This window comes from Scyliorhinus torazame, chromosome 2, assembly GCF_047496885.1.
Source record: "Scyliorhinus torazame isolate Kashiwa2021f chromosome 2, sScyTor2.1, whole genome shotgun sequence".
Lineage (NCBI taxonomy): Eukaryota > Metazoa > Chordata > Chondrichthyes > Carcharhiniformes > Scyliorhinidae > Scyliorhinus > Scyliorhinus torazame.
Window position 1 is genome coordinate 365,074,301 of NC_092708.1, and position 25,424 is coordinate 365,099,724.

General features: G+C 44.4%; 1 protein-coding gene and 1 long non-coding RNA gene across 5 annotated transcripts in view; one reads left to right on the forward strand and one right to left on the reverse strand.

Moving 5' to 3' along the window:
* Positions 1 to 7,180, reverse strand: part of LOC140404382 (leucine-rich repeat transmembrane protein FLRT2) — a 66,194-nt gene extending 59,014 nt beyond the window's left edge. For 2 of the 4 annotated variants that reach the window (XM_072492831.1, XM_072492840.1), the window contains exon 1: positions 6,896 to 7,180. The gene's annotated coding sequence lies outside the window, so the exon portion shown is untranslated. Of the gene's footprint in view, positions 1 to 6,654; positions 6,842 to 6,895 lie in introns of those variants that run through there. The other 2 variants (XM_072492859.1, XM_072492850.1) reach the window with 1 other exon arrangement.
* The window catches only part of LOC140407917 (uncharacterized), a 194,353-nt gene extending 169,132 nt beyond the window's left edge, over positions 1 to 25,221 (forward strand). Inside the window, exons 2-3 of the long non-coding RNA XR_011939891.1 lie at positions 21,118 to 21,464; positions 25,141 to 25,221. This is a non-coding gene — a long non-coding RNA (uncharacterized lncRNA). The remainder of the gene's footprint in view (positions 1 to 21,117; positions 21,465 to 25,140) is intronic.
* The last annotated feature ends 203 nt before the right edge of the window (positions 25,222 to 25,424 follow it).

A 25,424-nucleotide genomic window follows, 5' to 3' on the forward strand; every position in this document is an offset into this window, starting at 1 on the left:
ATTTAATGTCCATCACAAATAGCAAGGGCCCCTGACACTGAGCACTGTGAAACCCCACTGGAAACAGTCTACCAGTCACAAACTTTGGTAACTAGTAATAAATTGATAATTTCAGTGAGAGGCCACAAGGATGACTGACGCATGGAAAGCAGAGGTAACAGCTTAATGAACTAATGAATGTTAATGGACTGGTCAACTGGGCAGAGCAGTAGCAAATTAAATTCAACCTGGAAAAGTATGAGGGAGTGCACTTGGGAAGGCAAAGGATTTAACAAGGCAAATTGGTTACAGAGTACTTTTGGTGGCTATGGCTAATGGACAACATAAAGGGAACCTTACTCTGCATGTGAAGTGTACTACAGTACTCCCTCACTTTCAGTTGTAGTTGTGTTTGTGAAAAGCACAACTGTAAGTGAAGCAACTTTAAACAAATCAGATTTTCACAGCACAATCAATGTAAAAGCTGTAGTTACATCCTGTAGGACTTTTCCCATAAAAAATGGAAATGTTATACCCTGTATGTTGAAACATTGTGCATTACTAAATTCATATATGCAATGAAGCAACTAGTAAAATACAATAAATTTGAAAATGTTAAAAAAACATGCTAAATCTTTCTATTTACCACCCCTTCGCTAACTCTCACCTGCAGGACAACTCTCCCCCCCATTCACTGCTTCCCTGCCCTCACTGGGAGCGATGATTCAAGAGTGAGGTGGCGAGAGGGAGAGAGGAGTTGCAGGTGGGATAATCGGTAAGTGGGAGAAAGTCTCGGTAAGTGGGAGAGGCTACTCCAAAATGGCACAAATCAGATAATGCGTGTACTATTGGCCTTGGTGTAAAATAATATGAAAACAAAAGTCCCCATGCTAAGTGTGCATTCTGACCCTAACATGTCCACCACATTAAAGGCAAATGACACTGCATGAGGCAGCTTAAAATAGGGACTTATATTATTCCAGGTCTTGGAGTGCTTTATGTTGTCATTAGGTGATGAAAGTTGGAATATGTACCATTCTCTGACATTAATGGGACAGAAAAATAATCAGAATTGCAGGATTTGGGCAGTAAAATAGTCACTGGCCATTCTTTGTAAATTGATGGGATGAAATGTTCTTATGCCTGTTTGTAAGCTTTATCTGTCGCAGTGCAGTTGTTAGGGGCCATTGGCATAATTAGGCTGCATATGACGCCAAATCAGCACTCACCCAGAATGGCCAATAGGGATAATGGAACCAGAATGGCCAATAGGGATAATGGAACCAGGACATATTGATACTTTACAGCTACTCTGCGAAGAGTGGAATTGGGAATCATTGTTGATGATGAACAAATGAGGTTACACTCTCCAATTAACATGACCTGAGGAGGGTCTTGTTATGCACTGAGTAGCTTCCCTACTTCCAAGCTCTGGGTTTGAGTCCCATTCCAGGACGTGATGGTCATAGAAGTTGGCCAAACAGACTGATCTTTCCGATATACCTGTGGTGAGCATTAAGAGCAGAACCAATGCGGAAGGACACCCCTCAAGCTATATAGGCTAGTAACATGTTCCAGGATAAGATGAGTGATGGATAGAAAGAAGCCAGCGTTTCATCTGCCTCACGCGTTTCTGGACACAGGAAAGCTCAGCAATCCAATATTCCCAGTAATATGTGGAGAGACATCGCTCTAGCACCCCTCCCCCAAGCCCAATATTGGTCCCTGCATGAGAAGGGCCAAACAATTAAAATGTTTTCCTTCATCAGGGTGTTCAGAGTACGGGTGAACCTATTGGTGGGACTCACAAACACTGGTAAAGCCAGTATGCCTGATTTGACTCAGTGTATTATCAATCACTAATACACTGAGTCTTCTCCCAATACCAGGAGTTGTGACTCCCGGTTTAGGATCAGGAGCTGAAGCGAGCTTCCCATCACGGGTTTCGATTGTCCATCTGTCCCTTGCAGGACAGATGGACAATCCAACCCTTCTGAAGCAACTCAGCATTGACTGGATGTAACTGAATCCCCTGCTGTTCTTCAACTAGTGACAACCTGGTAGAAGGGATTTTAGTAGTGTAGTGTTTGGATTCAATCTCATGAGGTCTGTTGGATCTTGCTCGCAAAATAGAGACTGAGTGGACAGAAACGCGAGCCAATACATCCACAGCATGACTTTTTAAAAAGTTTTATAATCAAAAACATGAGTGGGAAAATGTTATTTTCAAACTGCACATTCAAAAACTTTGCAATGAACAAAACCTCTTCCTCATCAAATTTAACCCATTCAAGTCATCAATGAGTTGATATCACTGCGATGATAAGAATGCCGTGCAAACCTATACATGAAACAAACCCATTATCAGTGCATTTGGATCACTCTGTACTATGGACCAGGTATAGCTGAATAATTTCCTCTGTTATATGATTCATTTATGCCTCATTTCCAACTCCTACACATGCAATGCTATAACATATGGTAAACTGTGTGCCCACAGTAGTAAGAGTGTTGCTATTGAAGAACAAGACAATCTGCGTTGACAATCATGTCTATCATTTTAGCATGTTGAATATGTTTCATACAATTTCGCTCAGTTGGTTGGACAGCGGGTTCAATTCCCTTATATGTCACATGTAAAGATGGAAGATTTCTTTCCCTAAAAGGGACATTAATAATAATAATCTTTATTGTCACAAGTAGTCTTACATTAACACTGCATGAAGTTACTGAGAAAAGCCACGAGTCGCCACATTCCGGCGCCTGTTCGGGTTCACGGAGGGAGAATTCATCATGTCCAAATTACCTAACAGCACGTCTTTCGGGACTTGTGGGAGGAAACAGGAGCACCAGGAGGAAACCAACGCAGACACAGGGAGAACGTGCATACTCTGCACAAACAGTGGCCCAAGCCGGGAATCGAACCTGGGCCCAGGAGCTGTGGAGCAACAGTGCTACCCACTGTTAGTGAACCCGATGGTTAGGACAATGGCTCACGGCCATCATTAGACTTTCAATGCCAGATTTTTAAAATTGAATTCAAATTTCACCATCTGCACTGGCGGGATTCGAACTCGAATCCCCAGAGCACCACGCTGGGTGACATTACCACCAGGCTAGCGCCTCCCCGTGGCATAACGCTTCCGACGTGTACTTGCAAACTGTGCCAATGGGCGGGATTAATTTGCGGTAACTATTTTATAAAGCGAATAAATCTTTGAAAGTTTAAGATGAACAATATCAGCGACCCAATTGTTCAATTGATGGGAATAAATGGCTTGTATATCTGAAATGTATTTTACCGAACACGATTGTAAAGTAAACAAAACAAGGGAATCTAGATTGTCACCTCATGTTGCACAGTGATGGAGCTGCAGGAAGTATTGGCTGCAGCTTCTGCTGGATGGACGAAATACGTTAATGGGACGCAGGACATCTCCACAGCCAGAGGCCCAGAGTATCTCCTGATGATGCCCAGCGCCTGATGAGGTCATGCGAAAAGTCCTCTTCCGAGTGCGTTTCGCTACCTTTAGCACAGACTGGGATGAAGCACGTTCTGAAGTTCACAGCCAGCCTCAGATTCGCTGCCAGACAAATGGCCTACATGTATCAGCTCCCGCTGCCGACTGGCCCGAGATAAGGGCGCTGACAGGGTGAACTGCTGGGAATTGGGATCGATAGGAAATGTTACAGTTGACCCTGACTTGTCGTTTAATGTGTGAAAGGAAAGCGACAAGGTCTGTCAAAAAAATGGACGAGAGTCCGAAAGAAATACAAACAAAGTGTGAGGGAGAGAGAGGGAGAAGTGGCGGGGAATAATCTGGTGAGATTCCCAAAATAGTTTAAAGAAAGCAGCACCACGTATTGCTTTTGGAATGTGTGGCTTCTGTCGGGCACATGGATAAATAAGTAAACAATGAATGGTGGGAAGGAAAACAACACCATTTCACCACGGTAATCATTAGGCCAATGCATTCTGGAGTTTTGTTGTCATTAAATTGTCTCCACGTATCAGGCTACCAACCCCCCCCCCCCCCTCCCCAAAGCACAGCATAGGACAGGACAGGTATGATACATCTCTCTATCCCCCCCTCCGCCCCAGCAGATGCTCAACATTTCTGTCATCCAACCATCCCATGGAGACTCCATGTACATTTTAGCCTTAAATAGCTTTATATACAGACTGGAATAATCCAAGCTGTCACACAGAACAAAACTAAATATTTTAAGTCACTTATTAAAGCGCAGCTGGGCAAATCAGGCGACGAATTATTTTGCCTTTCACGAATTATGGGATTGTGGCCATGTGCAGAGTCAAAGTGCTTTAATTAAATAAGCTCGAAGGGCGCAGGGGTTTTCAACATTTATAAAAGTAAAATGACACCTTTCCCACAAGTGAAGTGTTTTGCCTTTTGTCTAAAATTGGCACAATGGCCCATCAAGCATATTGACTTTGCAAAGTATTAATTGCCCAAACCCACCTTAAACCCGTGAGTGCAAAACTACCAGCGCGACCACTATCTAGTCAGGCCTTGGCATTTTGGATTTGATTTTTTTTTCATGCGTCAACTTTGGTGGAAAGGAAATGAATGAACTCGGGGGGCCTTCAGTTCCTCTTATTTCAGGACTTTCTGTTATGTGTCCCGTGTTAATATTTATTAGACTGGATTTAGTTTGTAAGTGCGGTTTCCTCTCTGGGTTTCACTGTGAGTCAGTTTATTTGTTATCTGTCACCCGGGGAGTTTGTGTCTTTTCTCCCCCCTTGTCCTTTCACTGTCTGCACGCACCATTCTTCGAAAACACGTTAATGTATATGTACCGCTGGCTAAACCGATTACGTTGCATCGATTATATACAATCAACACCGCAGAAACAGACCATTCAGTCCATCTTGGGCCATGCTGCTAGCTGTACCTTCCCCTCTTCACTTCATCTACTTTAACACATTAACCCCAACCATTCCTTTATCGAGCTTCCTTTTAAATGAATCAACGGCGGTCGCCTCAACTGCTCAATGTGGTAGCAAGCTCCACATTCCCGCCACTTTCTTCCCTGAAGAGATTTCCCCTGAATTCCTTATTGGGTTCATGAGGGATGTCATCCCCCTCCTCATTTTGTCCTCCCCTTTATAAACGGAAACATTCGCTGTCAACCCCCTTCGATATTTTAAAGACCCGTTTTCTTTCACACACAAAAAAAAATCACCCCAGCGCCGCTCAAGCTTATTTGATGAAAACGTTTTGATTCTGTACAGGGCGTGTGGCCAAAGGAAGAAATAGCAGCGGCGAGCGGCAGTTTATCGGTGCTGTGGTGCGCGGTCCCAAGGCAGGACTGAGAGACTAATTCCTCTCGTGGCCAAGTCCTTGATGGCGATTTAACAAATGGACTCAGTGGATGAAAGGTCATATTACTGAGGGAACTTTAAAACAAAAGGAAAAAACGACCCTGCTTAGTGGCCAAATCTTGTTTGCCTGTCTCTACTGGATATTTGAGACTGGTAATGAAGACATTTCTTTCAGCGGTTACTCACCGGGGGTCGAAAGGGCTTTAACCATTGGCAAAAAAAAAAGTAATAAAGTTTCTACCAAAATCATTTTTTAAAAAATCTTAGTTGAAACATTTGGTTCCTTTCTCCTGGTATATTAGTTCAAGATCCGGGTCTGTCTAAATGGATAATATCACATTAAGAGTTGAAACGTGTATTTATGCAACAGTTTGTAACAGCTGATTTTATCACAATTTAGCCGCCTGGTTATTTCAGTGATCTTAGCCCCGGACTGGCGGCGCGATTCCACTGGCGGCAAGATTCTGACAAGTTATCAGACCATCTTTCTTGTTTCGGGAATTCTATTTTTGTGTGTCTTCGACAACCATGAGTTCCTTTCCTCCTCTACGCCCCTGATTTAATTTTTAAGGGACGGGAAGATTTGACAGAAAAGGCTGGGGGGAGGAGGGGGGGGACTCAGCAGGTCTGGCATCCTCTGAGGAGAGAGAAACGAGAGTTTACCTTCCCAGAGCTCCTGAGACGAGTCACGTTGGACTGGAAAGGTTAACCATGTCCCCCCCCCCCCCCCCTCGTCTCTCTCTCACTCCCCAGGTACTGCCAGACCCGCTGGCTTTCCCCAAAACTTTCTGTTTTGATTTCAGGATCCTAGAGCTTGCGTTGACAGAACTTGACAGGCAAGGATTTTCTATTTAAAGAAAGCAAGCTTTGAAATGTGGGAATAGGAAGGGGAAAAGTGCCGGAAATAGACAGCAGAAATAGGAATAGTGGGTCCAGGCCCTGGCAATAGACTACACCTAAAAGGCGAGCCTCTCTCTCCCGTCCCATCCCAGGACACAGACACACACACACACACCGGGATTGCAACCAGCAATCCATGAGCCCAGGTGTTCCGCGACTTTGCCACTGTGCAAGTGCAGCTACTGAAAGAAAAATGGGAATCTGACACAAATGCTAAATTGTGGATGGTTCACACACGAGGAGAAAACGCGAGTGTGGACGGCAGGACACCAAGGAAACATAAATTTGGGGGGGAAAAGGGGGGGAAATGGATTAATCTCACTTTTAACACAGACTCCTGAAATGTCACATTGTTACACTAAATGGCCACGAAAATTGCACCCGGTACTGGATTTGCCTGAGCCTGTGATCGCATTGGTGTAAAAACTTACTTAAAAGGTCTCAGAAATGGGTGCAGAAAGCTTCTCGACTCCACCGCGTGTACAGAAAGTTCGTTTGTGCTTCAATGTAAAGACTGAGCGCGTCGTTTAACCCGGCTTCCAAAGTTAACTCCACTCAACACTTTATGAATGGGGAAGCGTGTCTGCAGCTTTACCCGGAGCAGAATACAATCGCCGGGGGTCCCTCTGCCTCCTTTCTGCTGCCAAGTGGTGACAGGGCGAGCGCTTTTACCTGAGAACGATCGCAGCCGCTCCCGAGATCCGGCCGCTTGTTGCACTCGCACAGAGATCCACTTCACTCTCCCGGGAGGGCAAACCTGTTGAGTTCTTGTGGGGGCTGAATGAAGTTCAAGCGCTCTCGGACTCGCAAGTCTGAACGCACACTTGCTGATCTCACCAAGACACCAGTGTAACTGAACTCTGGCAGGCCGCTCATCGGGTCCTGAAACGTTGGCTTTTGCCAGGGCTGTCTGTCTGATGAGCTCACGGGTGGAGTCAGGTTACACGGTACCATGCTGTGGAGGAGGATGTTACCCGCAGCCTCAGTGCGTGTCCCTGCTGCAACAGAGGCAATTTGGCTGAGTTAGAATCAGTCACTCAATAATGACTATTTCTCTCCGTTCACTAGCAGAGCAACCTTGCACTCCTTTGCAAAGGAATTCGTAATCTCATGGGCACATTTTGAGCCGTGTTAGGAAACAAAGGTAGTTTTAAGGGATTTACATTTGTATTGGTAAACAATTGTAATAAAGTTTAGTTTTAAGTGGGTTTCATTTAATATGTCTGTGCCTAGAAGGGTAAAACCTACAGTTAGATTAATGCTCGACAAAGATGTTTGTATGCATGGGGGTTGGTTAAGAGTTAATAAACCAGCATAGGTGTGCAGACATTGCTGAGCAACTGGAGCCTTGTAAGGTAGCGAAACTCTTAATTTTAGTTTAGCTAATTTGATTGCAGTTGGAGATAGGTACTAAGAAAGAAGGCAGCTCTCACAGCTCTACTCTCAGTTGGTTTTAGAAGGCTGAAGAGGTAACATCTCTTTCAGCCTTGCTGGCAGCAAAGCCACACTATGGGGTAACAGTTAAGAAAACTGATGCTGGAAATCTAAAGTACAGCTAGTTAAGGAAACTAGAAAAATTAAGAAAACTTTCCAAGAAGTCTGAAGTTAACTGAACACAGGGAACTGGGAGCCAGCACAGATTACTGTCCAGTAAAGTCACAAAGAGTTGAAAAGACATTGAGAGGCCAGAAAGGTATTTGCAGTAGTGTTAAGGTTTGTGAGAAATTACTACAGTTTGGAGACATTTGAAATAATTGTGCCAGTGCCTCGACATTCAAGTTGTGTAAAAGTATTTATGACAAAGGAAATCTGAAGGGAGAGGTGTAAAACCTGCAAGTGAAATCTGGATGGAAACAGCAAATGGGGAGCAGAATTTAAAAGAAGATTTGAAATTGTAAGTTTTGAAAGCAGAAATTGAAATCACTCGAATAGAAGCCAGAGTTCAGTGAGACAAGATGGGTCATGGTAAAAGAATCATGTGGAGGGATTTTGAGGAGAAATTCACAGCATTCACTTGAATTCACAGAGGAGCGTATTTTGCCATAGTCATCTTGTGTGCTTAAAAGGAACTTTGGGCGTTAATGAGACCATTGTATCTCAAGATGTACTTTGTAATCCATGTTACTCTTAAAATCTGTGTTGAATTATTGAAGTAAGGAGGGTAAAGGAGTACTGTATCATAATCCAATATTTTCATGTTTAATAAATGTATTTTTTTAATTGTTGTTAAAACTAATTAGCGGTCCTGTGACTCTGTTCCACCGCATTATATAAAAAAGTAAAAGTTATGGGTGGGATTCTCCATCGGTCGATGCCAGAATCGGGAAATGCGATTGGGTGGAGAATTGGTTTTGACACCAAAATTGTGGCATTGCAGCGGGCGCTGGGTTCACGTTAAATCACAATTCTCCGGTGCCTCAACAGTGCCATTAATGCGTTGTACTCTGCACATTCGGTAAACACCATTTGCGTATCAATAGCAGGCCTGAACTGGTAGTCTCTGGGGCCTCCACGATTCTCTGCCTCCACCGGGGGAATACCCGATGGCGAGGTTAATTTCCGCTTTCAAAAATTGTGAAACAGGTGCTACGGCTGCTGAGGAGGAGAGAGTGGGTACAGAATGTATCCAACATTGCCATTGTTATGGGCCAGGGTTTAGAGAACCCCAAAGTGTATCATGGAGTTCACCTGACCCACAACATTTAATATATTGTGGTATGGGGCGCACACAGCCCACTCTACAGGTGTGGATCAGCAGAAATGGAAAAGTATTTTTTAAAGCAAAACAATGTTTATTCTATGAACTCAAGTTAACCTTTTAAAAACATACAGTGAACATCTTAGCAACCATCAATTCAAATACAACCCCCAAAAATACAACACTAAGTAATCCTTAATAACTTCCCAAACAACATCCAGAAGACAAAAGAAACACCTTTTAATAGAAGCACATCAGGTTTACATTCACTACTGGAAACATTTATAATTCAGAATTCACCAAATGATTAAGAGATAGTCTTTTCATGGCAGAGAGATCAACAGTACACCTGCTTTGTCTGGCTTCAGCTCCAACACTGAAAAAACAAAACCAAAAAAACACAGACACACCCAAGCTTTTCTCAAAGTGAAACTAAAAAGCAGAGCCAGAGCTCAGCTCCACCCACACTCTGACATCACTGCAGTAAAATGAGCAGACAGACATTTCTTAAAGTGACATTCTCATGACACCAAAGTGTACTGACAGTTGTTCCGCTGGCCGGGGGCTTCTGCCACGGCTGGGGGCAGTAGCGGGGTGGCCAGGAGGTGGGCTGTGTGGTTGGGGTGGACAGACATGGAACACCATTGCCACAGCCGGCAAGGCAGCCATGCAGCTGTGCACGCTATTGACTGCCCACTTTGAACTTAGTGCCATGGGTTGTACAGGTGTCCCTCCAGTGGCCTTAGCCTCAGCCGAAACCATTAACAGGATGGGCACGCTTCAGCATAACTAGTGCCATCTAGTTGACTGGGATGACTGTGTGTCCGGAGTGCAGTGTGTATATGCGGCTGCAGCTTGTCAGCCTCCTGAGTGTAAACCCCGGGTCCGGCAGCATTTCTCATCAGAGTCGATTATGTTCCACATGGCACCGGTGCTAGTCCCCTCATGGTCGGTGAATTGGTCCAGGTGCAGCGCCAGTTTTGCTGTCCTTGCACTCTTGCCCCAGCGCCAAAAAAAAAAAAGAACACGTAGTCTCAGGAACGGAGAATTCCGCTGCAGGTCTTTTGAGCCACGGTTCCATTTTTGGATCTTCCCAATCAGTTATAACACTAACCGGGATTTTAACAGTCACAACTTCAGGAGCATACGATGCCAGAAATAGTAGTTGCAGGGGCTGCAGCTCCGTCCAAATACAGCTGATCTTATTCAAGGCACCAGTAACCAAAAAGAACATTTCGCCCCTGACTGGAATTATATTTGACATTCCTGCTCAGTTGGACTAATGCCAAATATGGTGAGTTTGGCAGGTGTTACACTTTCTCTTCTCTTTTTCTCTCATTCGCTCCCACTCTTTTTTCATGAATCTGATCACTTTCATCCTATCTTGTTGTCCTCTTCATTTATTTCAGCATATCATCACATCTTTAAATTTCTCTCATGGTAGTTCATTGATTGCCCCCATTCTTTTATGTGCCCATTTTAACCATCCTTTAACCTTTCCAGAATCAGCAAATGAACAATTGCATTCAAATAACACATGCAGAGGAAGAACACCTACACATGAAGAAGTGAACCAGCTTCTAATAGAGAACAGTGAACCCCACAGAATCCCTGTGCCAGCCTGTGACATCTGCTCAAAATAGGCACAAGTTGGGAGCAGCTATGCTGCCCAAACGTCAGTTGAAAATTGGGTGCGTTAGAACACAACACTTTTGCCACACCATCAACATTGAACTTATCTGATTTTCAGGCAGGCTTTTCAATGAGAAATCTCTAGCCTGCTTGAGGTCAGAGGCTTCTTAAATATGAAAATGCTCTCCCTATGCTGGTTCATCTTGAATTCTCTGCCCAAAGGGTATTCCACCCACAGTGCAAGCTCTTCTACAGTGTGCAGGGCAAGAAGACAGGTCCCAAATCCCCCTCAGCCAGAGCATGGATCGAACCCTATGCTGTTGGCCCCAAACTGGTCCAAGGTGATCCCTTGATTGAATGCATCTCAAGTACCCTGCTGTGAAGCTAACCACAATGTTTCTAAACATCTACTTGTGATTGACAGGCCATCACCACATGAAAAGCAGTTAAGTGCTTTCTGCCGAGAAAAATAAGTGAAAGTAGTTATCTGTTAGATCTTTATAAATATTGTGGTTAGCTTCACAGCAGGGTATTTGAGACACATTCAGGCCTGAAGTGAAATCAAAATAAACAATCTAAACACCTGGCTGTCTGGACGCCATTTCCATGTCAATTATAGCCTACAAAAAATATTTCTCTTTGAAAGTGAATAGAAACCACGCAGATCAAAGGATCTGAGGGGTTTAAAGCTTTGTGATATGGTTTTGGATATCTATGAAGTACCAACTGCTGCTTTCTACATCTCTGTCTGAGGCAGCAGGTGTAAGGGTCAGGTAAGTGAAAAAGCAGTGATTTCTCATTGTTTATGACTGGACTGCTCTTTAGCTGCCAGTTTGGGGTGACTGAAAGGGGAGGGGATGTTGCCTCTGATATGGGGGTTCTCTGATGGGGGATCTGATGGGTATCTGTGATGGGGGTGTCTGATGGGAGAGTTTGATGGGGGTTTGGGTGGTCGGATGAGCAGGAATTGCGCTGTGGGCAGAGGGTGCCCTCCGATGGACTTTGGGGGCACTCATATTAAATACATATCCCTTTGGCCCACCACAAGGTCCACCACATCAAGGCCATCTTGGAAAATGATTGTACCAATCCATGCCCGTGTGAGACCCAGCCAAGAGGGCTGGAGCATCACGGAGGCATGGAGAATCAGGAGTCCAGCCCATTAATTGGATGCAAACGGGTTCAAATGACTAATTTTCATCCTCCTGCTGGCGCAAGGTGTATAGCACACTGCGGGGGACCAAGGCATTGACGTGGGATTCTCCACCACATCAGGATCTCCGCTACCAACAGAGGGTGGCAGAAAATCCAGCCCAATGTTTTTTGGGCATTTTCTGCTCCCGTCTACAATATACCTGCTAATTATATATCCCCACAACGTTAGAATATATTCCATTTCTACATTCTGGTAATTGATATGGAGAATGAACAATTGCAAGCCTAGTGTTGATTCACAGAGGAGACTATTTTTCATTGCCCTGTGATCACAGAATACATCTTCTCTCAAATGGCAACCAATTACTGCCCAGCCAGTTTCCTGTCATGATCGCATAACTTGTGCCCTATTCTGAGGAGCTGTGCCTGTTATATCAAAACAATATGAATGCAGAATCAAGACCCTTATTGTTGGTGTAGCTGAGAAATAGTGTCTCAATATCAATTCTTTAAAAATAAATTTAGAGTACCCAATTCATTTTTTCCAATTCAGGGGCAATTTTAGCGTGGCCAATCCACCTACCCTGCACATCTTTGGGTTGTGGAGGTGAAACCCACGCAAACACGGGGAGAATGTGCAAACTCCACACGGACAGTGACCCGAGCCAGGATCGAACCTGGGACCTTGGCGCCGTGAGGCTGCAGTGCGACCCACTGCACCACCGTGCTGCCCTCCCAATACCAATTTTAAGTAAAAGTTCCTGCCTGTGATATTGTCGAACCAAATTATAATGCTGAGTTTACACAAATGATATAAAATGGTAGAATTAAAACACCAAATAGCAAAGATTTCAGAAATTACAACCTCTGAGACAATAAGCCATAAATTTGGTCCCATGAGGAACAGAATGGATCCTCACAACAGTTTTGTCAGTTTTGTTCAAAGTCCCAGTGCCTTACCTACAGGCTCGGGGGTGTGGTGGATATTGACTTTGTGTGACAGTTTAAAATGGGCAATGTTGACTCAATGGGCAATTATTTTAATTTCTATTGCAGATGCCTGCAACAATATCATCCATCTCACCTTTGACAAAGGGTCATTTGGACTCGAAATGTTAGCTCCTTTCTCTCTCTACAGCTGCTGCTAGACCTGCTGAGATTTGCCAGCATTTTCTCTTTGGTTTCAGATTCCAGCATATGCAGTAATTTGCTTTTATTCAATATCATCCATATTGCACTGTTAACCCTGCGCCAACAGGAGGATGAAAATTGGTCATTTGAACCCGTTTGCACCCAATTAACGGGCTGGATTCCTGATTCTCCATGCCTCCGTGATGCTCCAGCCCTCTTGGCTGGGTCTCACACGGGCATGGATTGGTACAATCATTTTCCAAAATTGTCCCCCGTAGACTGAGGATTTTATTAACCAACTTAAAAGGTGTATGAAGTAAGTGTCACACTCCTGGATGTATAAGACTCTAGTTTTTGGATCTGGAAATGATTGGAAGTGCACTAAACAAAGGAAAGTGTCACTGAAGATAATCATAGGTGAAAGGGAAATTAAAGCAAAAGGCACAGTTTGCACTCGCCTTAGCCTGACCCAGGAAGTGAAAGTTGGGGGGATTGGTCGGATAGTTGCCAGACACTGTTCCACGGAAGAAGGTTTTCACTAGTAGTTATATCTGCACAAAATAAGCAAATGCTCAAGTGCCCTGTTTGATTTTGTGCTCAACTTATTCTTTTCTTGATATTGTTGGACAACTGAAATGTTTACTAAATGTGTTCAGAGCACAGCCACATGCTGCAGGCATCAATATTACAAGGAACAGCACCGAACCGAAAATAATTGGAATTACTTTTGGGAGGGAACTGACAAAAAAATGAATGCAATCTGAAAAGTTAAATGAAAAGAAGAAGGAAAACGCAGAGCATAACATGGAATATCAGCACTGCACAAAGAACAAAGAACATTGCAGCACAGGTACAGGCCCTTCGGCCCACCAAGCCTGCACCGATCCAGATTCCTTATTCAAACCTGCTACTTATTGCCCAAATGATCTGTATCCCTCCATTCCCCACCTGAGATACATCTTAAACATTGCTATTGGGCTTGCCTCCACCATCTCCACTGGCAACACGTTCCAGGCACTCACCACCCTCTGCGTGAAAAACTTCCCCACACATCTACCCTAAACCTTCCCCCTCTTGCCTTGAACCTGTGCCCCCTTGCAATTAAGTCTTCCACCCTGGGAAAAAGCTTTTGACAATTCACCCTGACTATACCTCTCATAATTTTGTAGATCTCAATCAGGTCTCCCCTCAGCCTCTGTTTTTCAATGAAATCCATCCGAGTTTATTTAATCTCTCCTCATAGCCAACACCCTTGAGACCAAGCAACACCCTGGTAAATCCTCTTTCCACTCTCTGCAAAGCAGCCACATCTTTCTGATAGTGTGGCAACCAGAACTGAAGGCAATATTCCAAATGTGGCCTAACTAAAGTTTTATACAACTGTAACATGACTTGCCAACTCTTGTACTCAATGCCCCAGCCAATAAGAATAAAGATTAGAGCCAACGTTGTGAAGCAAGTTCCGAAAAAGAGTTTGAAGCCTTAACTCCGTTTCTGCCTCTACCGACATCACCAAAAAAAACCGATCACATTGCTCTATTGCAGGAGCTTCCTGTGCGCAAACTGGCTGCCGGACTTCATACATTATGAAGTGGCCGCATTTCAGAAACGTATTTAATTGTATGCCTGAGGGTGTGGATTTCCTTTCCGGCATTCTTCCAGCAAAAGATTGTGGGCACACCGCAAATAAATTCATTTCAGTTGAGGTGCCTTCATATGACACATCCCTGCTGATTGCTGAAGAGGCCAATTGTTGAGAGGCAGGTTCCGCCACTAGTGCCGCACATGAAGCTACCGAGTGTTGCTGTGGGTTGTTCTTTCCAGCATTGATATCTGTTGCCAAACCATGTGACCACCGGTCATGGTTATGCATTCCTGTCCATAGGAGGTGTGACCGTTTTCCTCTTTCATCAGCTAGTGATCTCCAGGCGCAGTGATTAATGTCTAGAACCTTCATCCTTGCAAGCATCAAGGGAGCTAAGCTCTGGGCACCCTGTCAGCTGGCTCAGGCTACCTTACCATATAAAAAGTCCTTGGGTGTGTGACCGCCCTCCAACCAATGGATGTACCTGAGGCAAGTAAGCCGATGCTGTTTGATGAGTACTGACAAATTATCGTTCAGCCTGCCAAGCATCAACATCCCTTGCGCACGTAATGATACCAAATACCAATACTTTGCACTATTATTAGAACTATCGCAACCCACCAAAGGTTTACCAGAAGGGTGTGAAAGGTGCTTCATAAATGCACATCTTTCTTTCCTCTGTCTTTGCAATAGATTTGTGCACAAATTTAACAAGGAAATTCATGAGGCAGACACCAGAAATTTTCTTGATCAGTTAGAGAGACGAGTTTGAGGAGGATGGGACTAAATATTTCTCTGGTGCTTGTGTGGAGCAACAATGTAAATTAAATCATAAAAATGTTCTCATTTGATTTTATGGTGAACACATCAATTGCAGTGATGTTATTCATAATGAATGGAAGAATCCTTACCCCCTGATGAGAAGGTGGGTAGATAGATTGAGATCAATTAGAAGTAATGGTTTGTGTGATTAATTAGGCTGCTTCTGTTCCCAAAAGTTGATACGCTTTTAGATTTCCCCCCTGATATCTAATGCTATTATTTCAATAAAAATGCAACTATATCAATAGTCACATAAATATGCAGCTCACACGCTACATTTGCCACAAAATAAAACTGATGTTATTGATATGCTTTGCCTGCGCAAGGTTGTGCAGTGACTCAATGGGTGGATGCATATCCAGAGTGGTATTGAGCAATACTCATTGGGAAACCTCTGTGCTCTGTTAACAAATCGCAATTGGGCTGGCAATAGAGGGGCTACAGCTGGGCTCAGTGGCCCTGGATTATGGACGATGGGGAGTGGAAACGCAGGCCTTCTACTCCTGGTCACTTTACCATGTCTCCTGAAACCAGTACAGAGTTGAACACTGGATGAGAATGGAAGCAGATTTAGCTTTGGTGTTTCACAGTCAAATAGCCAATTCACTCTCCTTGAAGCATGTTTTTCAGGCAATGGCTGTTGCCTCCAGTGGAATTGTATCTCATCAAGGCTCACCATCTCCAGAAACTACCTTGATCGCTAAGAGTTAATTGAATTCTACCCATTGGAGAACACATTTTAATCAGTCTATGCATTTTTCTAAGGCTGAAGCAAATCAATGCTCATTCCAGTTAGTGCAATGCGACTTTTTACTTTAGTTCAATGCAAAATTTGCCATGAGTTACGAAGCTCAGATTGTTTAGTTTTGTTACTTTGTGCTGTGGTGAGCTTGAAGTGTCTTATTTGAAGATCACCTTGCTGGAAACAGTTCCAGTTTATAATTATAAAGCCTCGTGATTGCTTAAGCTCTCATAATATGAGAGTGGACCAATACGGCTTCAACAATCTTAAATTATGAGGAAGATTTTCTGGCTCAGTACAAGTTTACAATGGTTAATATTTGGTCACTATTCTTCACCTGACTTTGAAATGGAGCACTGCAGGCCCACTGCTTGTTGGCCAAGTTCCCTGTAGGTCTGTTGCATCAAGTAGTCTGCAGAGTCAGTAATAGTGTATGAGAAATTCCCTGAAACTCAGTACAGTAGAATTTGACTTGCTTGTGCTCTGACTGTTAGCCAGGGCTGTGCATTTTCCAAAGGACTCTTGGCTCCCAGATAAGCTTCCCCTTCTGTCTGACTGCACTCCTGCGGAATGCAAATATAAGGGCGCGCTGCTACTTCACTGATTTCAAATATAGAAGGAAGAGGAGTCAGTCCCACTTACTTCACAGGTGGTGATTGGATTCCTTCAGCTCTGAGCACTGCTACTGGAATACTGCCTCTAACAATCTCCCTGCATACTGTTCCTAACCTGTCCAATCCCCTTTCCCGTCATGAGCAATCTGTCCCGCCTACATTCCAGGCTGTTACATTTTTTTTGAGAATCTTTCTTCTGTTCCAACCTGCCTCAATTTGTGTCCTTATTCTTGTTGTTTATGTCAGCCTTCTCTTAATATTGCTTGGATCATTTCTGCTTTGTTCCCCAGCTTGTTTTATTTTTCCCTTCTCCCTTTCACCCCTCAGAGTTTCCTTATCCCTTGTTTTCTTCCTTCCTCTTGTCAGCTCACATCCCGCTGACTGTTGCCGAACAGCTTAATCGTCACTGCCAAGGGCACAGTTAACATGTGAGGGAAACAACAGGAAAGGAGATGAAGGCACGGATGAAAATTTAAAAATGCAGACAGACAGAGACAAAAATACAGTAAACAAAATTATAAATAATGAATAGAGCACTTACTTCATGGAATCGTAAAATCCCGACAGTGCAGAAAGAGGCCATTCGGCCCATCAAATCTGCACTGACCCTCTGAAGGGCACCCTCCCCAGCCCTGCTCCACCGCCATAACCCCACCTAACCTGCACATCCCTGGACACAAAGGAGAAATTTAGCATGGCCAATCCACCTAACCTGCACATCTTTGGACTGTGGAAGCAAACCAGAGCACAGGGAGGAAACCCACACAGACACGGGGAGAACATGCAAGTTCCCCACAGATGGTCACCCAAGGCCGGAATCGAAACCGGGTCCCCGGTGATGTGAGTCAGCAGTGCTAACCACTGTGCCACCATGCCACCCATGCTGTACATAACGCACTCCGATTTCTCTCTCTCCCTCTCTCTCTCCCTGTTTTTGTGTGGTTGTGTATTTTTGGACTGTTAATCTCTTTTCCTATATTTTTTCCAGACCTTTCCCTTCATTTCTCTTCCACTACTTCCATTTATTTTTCCAATGTGCTTCAATATTTTTTGAAGACCCACATCCAATTTTCTCAATTTCTTCCCCATTTTTTCCTCATGATTGCTCTCACTTTTTCACTGTCTCTTCCAGCCCCTCCCCTCATTATTCACAAAGTTCCTTGTTTTATTTTCATCATTACTAAGTAAGTAAAGTTCCAGACGACCTGTGGCTGCTTTCTCTCTGTTGAGGAGCAAGGTTGAGAAGGCCATCCATCATGAATAACCTCAGGTGGTACGGGGATTAGAACCATAGAATTCCTACAGTGCAGAAGGCGGCCATTTGGCCCACCAAATCTGTACCGACCCTGTGAAAGAGCATCTTACGGAGGCCCAGTCGCACACCCCAGCCCCATAACGCCATCTAACCTGCAGATCCTTGGATACTAAGGGGCAATTTTAGCATGGCCAATCCACCTAACCTGCACATTTTTGGGCTGTAGGAGGAAGCCGGAAGGAAACCCACGCAGACACGGGAAGAAAGTGCAAACACCACACAGACAGTCACCCAAAGCCGGAATTGAACAGGGGTTCTTGCGCTATGAAGCAGCAGTGCTCACCACTGTGCCAACATGCCAGAATCAAATCCGAGTTGGCCACGCTCTGCATCATGAACCAGCTGTCCAACCACCTGATTCCTAGGCTGGCGGGACTGACGTATGAGGAGATATTGATTCGGTTAGGATTATATTTGCTGGGGTTTAGAAGAGTGAGTGGGAATCTCATATCAGCTTATTAAATGTTAACAAGACTAGACAGGGTGGATGCAGGAAGAATGTTCCTGATGTCAGGAGAGTCCAGAACCAGGCGTCACACTCTGAGGATATGGGTAAACCATTTTGGACTGGGATGAGGAGAAATTTCTTCATATAAAGAGTGGTGAGCTTGTGGAATCCGCGACCACACAAAGCAGTTGAAGCCAAAACATGTTTTCAAGAAGGTTAGATATAGCTCTTGTGGCTAAAGAGATTAAAGGATATGGGCGGAAAGCGGGTTACTGAGTTGAATTATCAACCATGATCTTAATGAATTACGGAGCAGGCTCGAAGGCTGTTTAGTCTACTCCTGCCCCTATTTTCTATGTTTCTATACAAGTGACGCAGCTAGTCCCATTCAATACTGCTCGTAACCTGACTGTGAGACTGGTGTACCTCCCTGTCCAATGTGCATTTTAAGGAAGATGTTGCGAAATTAGAGAGGGATGGGAAAAGATGGCACTTTCAAATTTCTTTCTGATGTCGTTCAAAGATGCCACTGAGAACATGAGAGTGGGCTAATGCATTTTAAAGGCATTCATTCTGTACTTGTTCCTAGAGAACGACTTTACGTGGGTAGATTTTCTTGGTGTTCTGAGAGCAGCTAAATCAAAAACACATTTTGAGAAGGATGCTTCTGGTTGGTTTCATAGAATTTACAGTGCAGAAGGAGGCCATTCGGCCCATCAAGTCTGCAACGGCTCTTGGAAAGAGCACCCTAACCAAGGTCAACACCTCCACCCTATCCCCATAACCCAGTAACCCCACCCAACACTAAGGGCAATTTTGGACACGAAGGGCAATTTATCATGGCCAATCCACCTAACCTGTACATCTTTGCACTGTGGGAGGAAGCCGGAGCACCCGGAGGAAACCCACGCACACACGGGGAGGATGTGTAGACTCCGCACAGGCAGTGACCCAAGCCGGAATCGAACCTGGAACCCTGGAGCTGAGAAGCAATTGTGCTATCCACAATGCTACCGTGCTGCCCAGTTGGCTGGTTTGTGATGCGGAGCGACGCAAACAGCGTGGGTTCAATTCCCGTACCGGCTGAGGTTACTCATGAAGGCCCTGCCCTCTCAACCTCGCCCCTCGCTTGAGGTGTGGTGACGCTCAGTTTAAATGACCACCAGTCAGCTCTCAAAGGAGAGAGCAGCTTATGGTCCTCTAGGACTGCAGTGATGTAGCACATGGCTTATGACATTATCATCCAGCGTTCAGTGAGGAAATCGTCCTACTCTACTATCAATTGTTGCTTCAGCACCAAACATTTTTTTGTCATAAACACATCCACGAACACATAAATGTCCACTTGTTTCATTATTGTGTTTTTCAAGTATAATGCTGGGTCGTTTGTTTTGCATGTGTTTTCATTCAAATGAAGAATGTCTGGGGACTGAAACACTTCCATCTTGACAACAAGTGTCAGTCACAAGCATTCCTGGATGAGGCAGGTGGCAAACCCCAAACAAACTCCAACATGTTGCATTGGTCACTTTACCATTTTTCATGCCAATCAAAATGATCTATGGGTTGCCAGCTTGTGTCTATGTTCATTAAGAGCTAAATTTGAACTGCTCCAACTGATTTCCTCTCTCACCTTCAATGCCTTGTAGTTGAGCATATCTTATATCAATATACATTACTATCAATGTTCGTGTTGAGTGCTTGTCTGACCTATTCTACCATGTTTCTCCTAATCTACAATCACATACTATTCATCATTTCTGTATTCTGACTGTGCTAAAATTAAAACACATTGCGCCTTATCCTGTTTTAATTTGTTCCTTCCACAGACCTCAATGTTAGGTTCCTGAACCCCCTTTAGTCTTTTCTTCTTCCCATAGTTTCCAGCTGTTAACCCAAGTATGGAGTCGCTTCCTTTCCTCCATTTCTTAACTCCTGAATCTATCCATCTCCCTGCCTACAGCCTGAGACTAAACCAGTCTGACTACAGTGCTGCTGCCATATTTCACACCGAGATGAGTTTCCAACCACATATTCACCCCGTCACAATGACCACCTATTTCTACATCCACAATATTGCCTGATTTGGCTCCTGTCTCACCTCATTTACAGCTGAAACCCTAATTTATGCCTTTATTATCTTGAGATTTGACTATCCCAATGCACTCCTGGCTGGATTTCTACCTTCATAAACTTGAGGTCATCCAAACCTCCACCGCCTGTGCCTTAACTCACACTCAGTCCTGACTCCCCAGGTTCACCAACCGACATTGGCTTCCCATCAAGCAATGTCTTGATTGTAGCATTTTAATCCTTGTTTTTAAATCCCTCCACCTCTCAATACCTCTGTAATCTCCTCCAGCCCTCAAATATCTGAGATATCTGCATTCCTCTAATCATGGCTTCTTGAGCATCCTCTATTTTTATCATCCCACCATTGGTGACCATGCCTTACATGGCCCATATCCTAAGCTCTGGTATACACCCCCCACCCCTCCCCAGAACTCTCCGCCTGACTACCCCTCTTTCCTACTGCATGGCATTCCTTAAAACCTACATCTTTGACCAAGCTTTTGATCTCCTCACCTAAAATCTCCTGATGTGGCCTGATGTTACCTTTTGTTTATAATACTCGTGAAACATCCAGCAACAATGTTTTACTACATTACAGATGTTGTACAAGTGTTTTTTGTTTTTGCTTTACTGCTTGCAGCTTTGTTGGTTTTCTAAACTGAATGTTTTGACCTTTCAGGAGACAAGGAGAAGAACAAGGAGAAGAATTACATTCTGGGGCTGTTTAGCACAGGGCTAAATTGCTGGCTTTGAAAGCAAACCAAGGCAGGCCAGCAGCACGGTTCAATTCCCGTACCAGCCTCCCCGAACAGGCGCCGGAATGTGGCGACTAGGGGCTTTTCACAGTAACTTCATTTGAAGCCTACTTGTGATAATAAGCGATTTTCATTTAACTTTACCACATTTGGAAAACATCCCGAACCACCTCACAAGCGATGATTTATTCTGAAGTGGAGCCACTGTCGGGTTGCCAGAGAATTTGGCGGTCGGTTTGTGGACATCGAGGTCCCATCGACACCAAATGAGGTGAGCGGCCAGCTAATCTGTTCCAGGTCATGATGGTTGGGGGGAGGAATGCTGGCCTGGACGCCAAGAGAACTCTCTGAACATCTTCAAATATTGAATGGAGGAGCGGGTTCGAAGGACCGAATGGCCAACTCCTGCTCCTAGTTTCTAACTAGGAGTATTGTAAATCAACCTAACCTAGCACATAGGGCTAATGGTGCACTTGGAAGGTAGCACATCTCTTAGCGCTGCATGAAACGTGGCGGCCAAGATTATGTCCACAAATCCTGGAGTGAGGTTTGAACTTACAACCTTCTGGCTCAGGCAAGAATGCTGCCAACTGAGCCACGCTGAGACTTGAAAGGACAACATTCCAACTTGCTGCATTGCTCACTCCCCAGGGGGAAAAAATAATACCCATGTGACACAATGATTTAAATTTTGCAGATTGCTTGTGATAATGAAAGAAATGGGGAGTGATAAAGTAAAACAGTTAAAGATGGATGCTGTTTGGATACCAGAGCAAAAACATGGTTTGGAACGAGTACCCCTAAATCAGTCAGTAATAATATTATTCTCTCCCTATTATCTAAAACCGAGACTCTTAATTCCTGGCCAAGAAACTCGCTGTCACAGGATGTCGCGTTTAGATTTATTTGTACTGACCGGCCACACACAGGGAAGTGTGGACAAGATACATTTTTTTGTAACAACATTGATTACTCATTAAGGTTATTTCCTCCTCTTACATAAAATTAATATTAAGTTCAGTGCCTTATTTCTACTTTAATGGATCACAGTTTTAAGGTGAAGTAACTTATGTTCACAAGCTCGCCTGTTCAAAATTGTAAAAAAATATATATGTCGTTAAAATATTTGAGTTTGATTCTTTTTTTGTTGAATTGTTAAGTGTTTATTTATACAGTCACCCATCAGGCCAGCTTTCTTCCTGTTTGCTAAGCTGAGCTTCACCATCACCATCTTCTGGAACTCTGAAGCAACCCAATGAAAGCATTCGGTAGCTACCATTTCCACGGGGACAATGAAATGGCGGGTAGTCTGGACTCAGTAAAACATGTCATTGAATATGTTTGTGTTTTTAGAAACATCTGTATGGGCTTCACTTTTCTGGTCCACTGGTTATTTTATGGAATATCATCGAGATAGCAGGATAGCGCCACAGTAGTTAGCACGGCTCCAGAGGTTACTGTGACTGGAATTGGAGGCATGATTTCAACTGGAGCAGGTGCCCTACTCCTAAGGTAGCACAGGTGCATTTTAAGAACTTTTTCTTTAAACATAACTATAGTAGCCAGGCCCAGACTTCACCAACCCAGGGATCCAACTTGAGCTATCCCCTAAGTTTCATACGTATACCACGCCCCCTGTCTTAAACACTCTCTCAGACCTCCTGGTGTCGTAATTTCTCTTTTGATTCTCCAGTCTGGACACCACCCTCCCGGTCAAATTTGGAGCTAGCAGGTTTAGCGGGGTGCAAAGTCACCATCCCATCAGTAAAGATCTGGGGTGATTCCCATCGTGGTGTGTGCCACGCTTTGGTAGTTAAACAGGAATCGAGCCAACCTTGTGGCGATGGATCCAATCAGCTGTTTCTTCATCTCATTTTTGAAAGTCTTTATTCCCGTTCTACCAGACCATTAGACGATGGGTGGTTTGGCATCATCCGAATGTGCTCATGCCACTCGATTTCAAGAAGGCCTGGAACTCCCTGCTCTACCATTGTCGGAGGCGAGGGCCTCTGATACGCCGTGAATACAAAAGCTCTGCTGGAGTTTCTCTCTCATGATATGAGAAATCGGTGAGGCCATGCGATGTATTTCCATCCATTTAGAATGAGGTTCTACCATGATTAGGAACAATGACCCTAAAAACGGAGCAGTGAAGTCCACGTGTACCTGTACCCATGGTTTTCCTGGGCACTCGCATGGTTGTAGAGAGGCCAAAGGCTTGAGCCTCTGGTCTTCCTGGCACAAGGAGCATTGCTTCACCAAGTCCTCAATGCCCGAGTTGAGCCCGGGCCACCTGTCCTACGTTCCACGTGAGGATCTTCATTTTGTAAACACCAGGGTACTGTTATGGAACTCCATCAGGATTGGGCATCGACCTGGGCAGGGGATGACTACTCAGTATTCCCAAAGGATAATACTGTCCTGGGCACTCGGCAGAATATCTTTTCAGAGGTGATAGAGTATTTGTTCCACAATGACAGCTCCTGTATCTACCTCCATCTGTAATGATGGTTGACAAGCAGCCATTTAATTGTTGGGGCAACCTTAGTTGTGATGATGCAGTTCAACTGCATTGTTTCCTCCTCTGACCGCTGGTATACCTGTAACCTATGGACCTCAGTTAGCATTGACTTCTTGACTGGGTGGTTCAGGTATCACCGATTCTGCGAGCCTTGCATATGTCGTGTCCTCTTGCAGCACTTGTAACAGTCCAACGGCTGACACTTGTATCCCTCTGGAGAGGTTTCCTGGGAACATCTGGGATTATCCTGTTGTTTCTCAGACTGCAAGGGTTCCCAACAGAATGTTCAGTCAATCATGGGGTGGTGCATGTGAATGCCTTTACTGGAAATGCAGGCTTCTCTGTGCATGATTCTCCCCCTAACTGGAGGATGCTACTGTCCAACATTCCCTGAAGTTCCTAATCGCCTTTTTTGGCATTCTCCAGGGACAAGGCTATCTCAGTGGCCTTTTTCAGGTCTAGGTTGTACTCCACTGCAATTCTTTTGGGGTTGTGACATTGTCAATCTCACACACCAGCCTATCATGTAGCATCTCATTCAAGGATGGGCCAAATTTGCAGCACTCTGTGAACTTCCGCAATCTACTAAGGAATTCTGTAACAGACTCCCCGGGGGTTCACCCAACTGCATTAAAACGTAATGTTGTCGGATCATTGATGACTTTGGTTCATAATGGTTATGCACCAGGTCCACAAGTTCGTCAAAAATTTAATGTCAGGGGCTGCTGGGTAAGTTAGGTCTTTTATGATGCTAAACGTCGGGGTCTCGCACGCTGTCAGGCCGTTTACCTTCTGTTGCTCATCCCCTTCAATGCCATTGGCGCAAAATAAATATCGCCTGCACTTGGCACACTTGGTCCAGTCTTTTGCGTTTGCGTTGGCAGGAGTTTGCCAAAGAAGGAAATGTACGTTTTTTTTTACTGGAGCTGTTTTCTGTGCTTTAAAGGCTGCTTGGAATCCCACTCCCGTCGCCAATGTAATAATTCCAGTCGAGACCAGGCTAAATGAAATTAACGTTTTTTTCTTGAACAGAAATAAAGCAGCAGCTGTGGCATGGAAGCTAGCGCCCAGACCCGAGACCATTGGGAATGCCAGTCAGGTCTGGGACACAGGATTTAAAGTCCTACTAGCGAGTCCCTCATGGGCGAACCTCTGCCTGTTCAATAGAGAGAACTCGTACTCCATGAAGTCCATGGGGAGATCAATCAATGCTCACCCATGGTCTTCGTGGGGACTAAAGAACATCACTAAAAATGACTGACTGCACTATTTTATTTCATTGCTGTTTGTGGGGTCCTTGTGTGTACAAATTGGCTGCCATATGCTTCCTCATTACACCAGCGATTACACTTCAAAAGTTCAAAATTGACTGCAAAGCAATTTGGAAAGTTCTGAAGCCATGAAACCATTTTCTTTTTTAATGCAGACTCTTTCCTTACCCTGCCAAAACGTTTACTTTGTGGATCAGTCACGAGCATTAGCTGGCTGGCAAGATACCAGAGGGAAGGCTGCAGGAGGAGAATCGCCGCCTATCAAAAGTTCCTGCTTTCAGGTGCAAAGAAATTTGGAGGGAAGAAATCTTCAGGCAAAGGCAGCCTCCGACAGGGATCAAGGTGGAGAATGTGCGCAAGGACAAAGCTTTACATGTCTATAGAGCATTGTTTGTATAGCAACCAAAAAATGAAGGGATCACGTGGCTTCCAAGTAAAG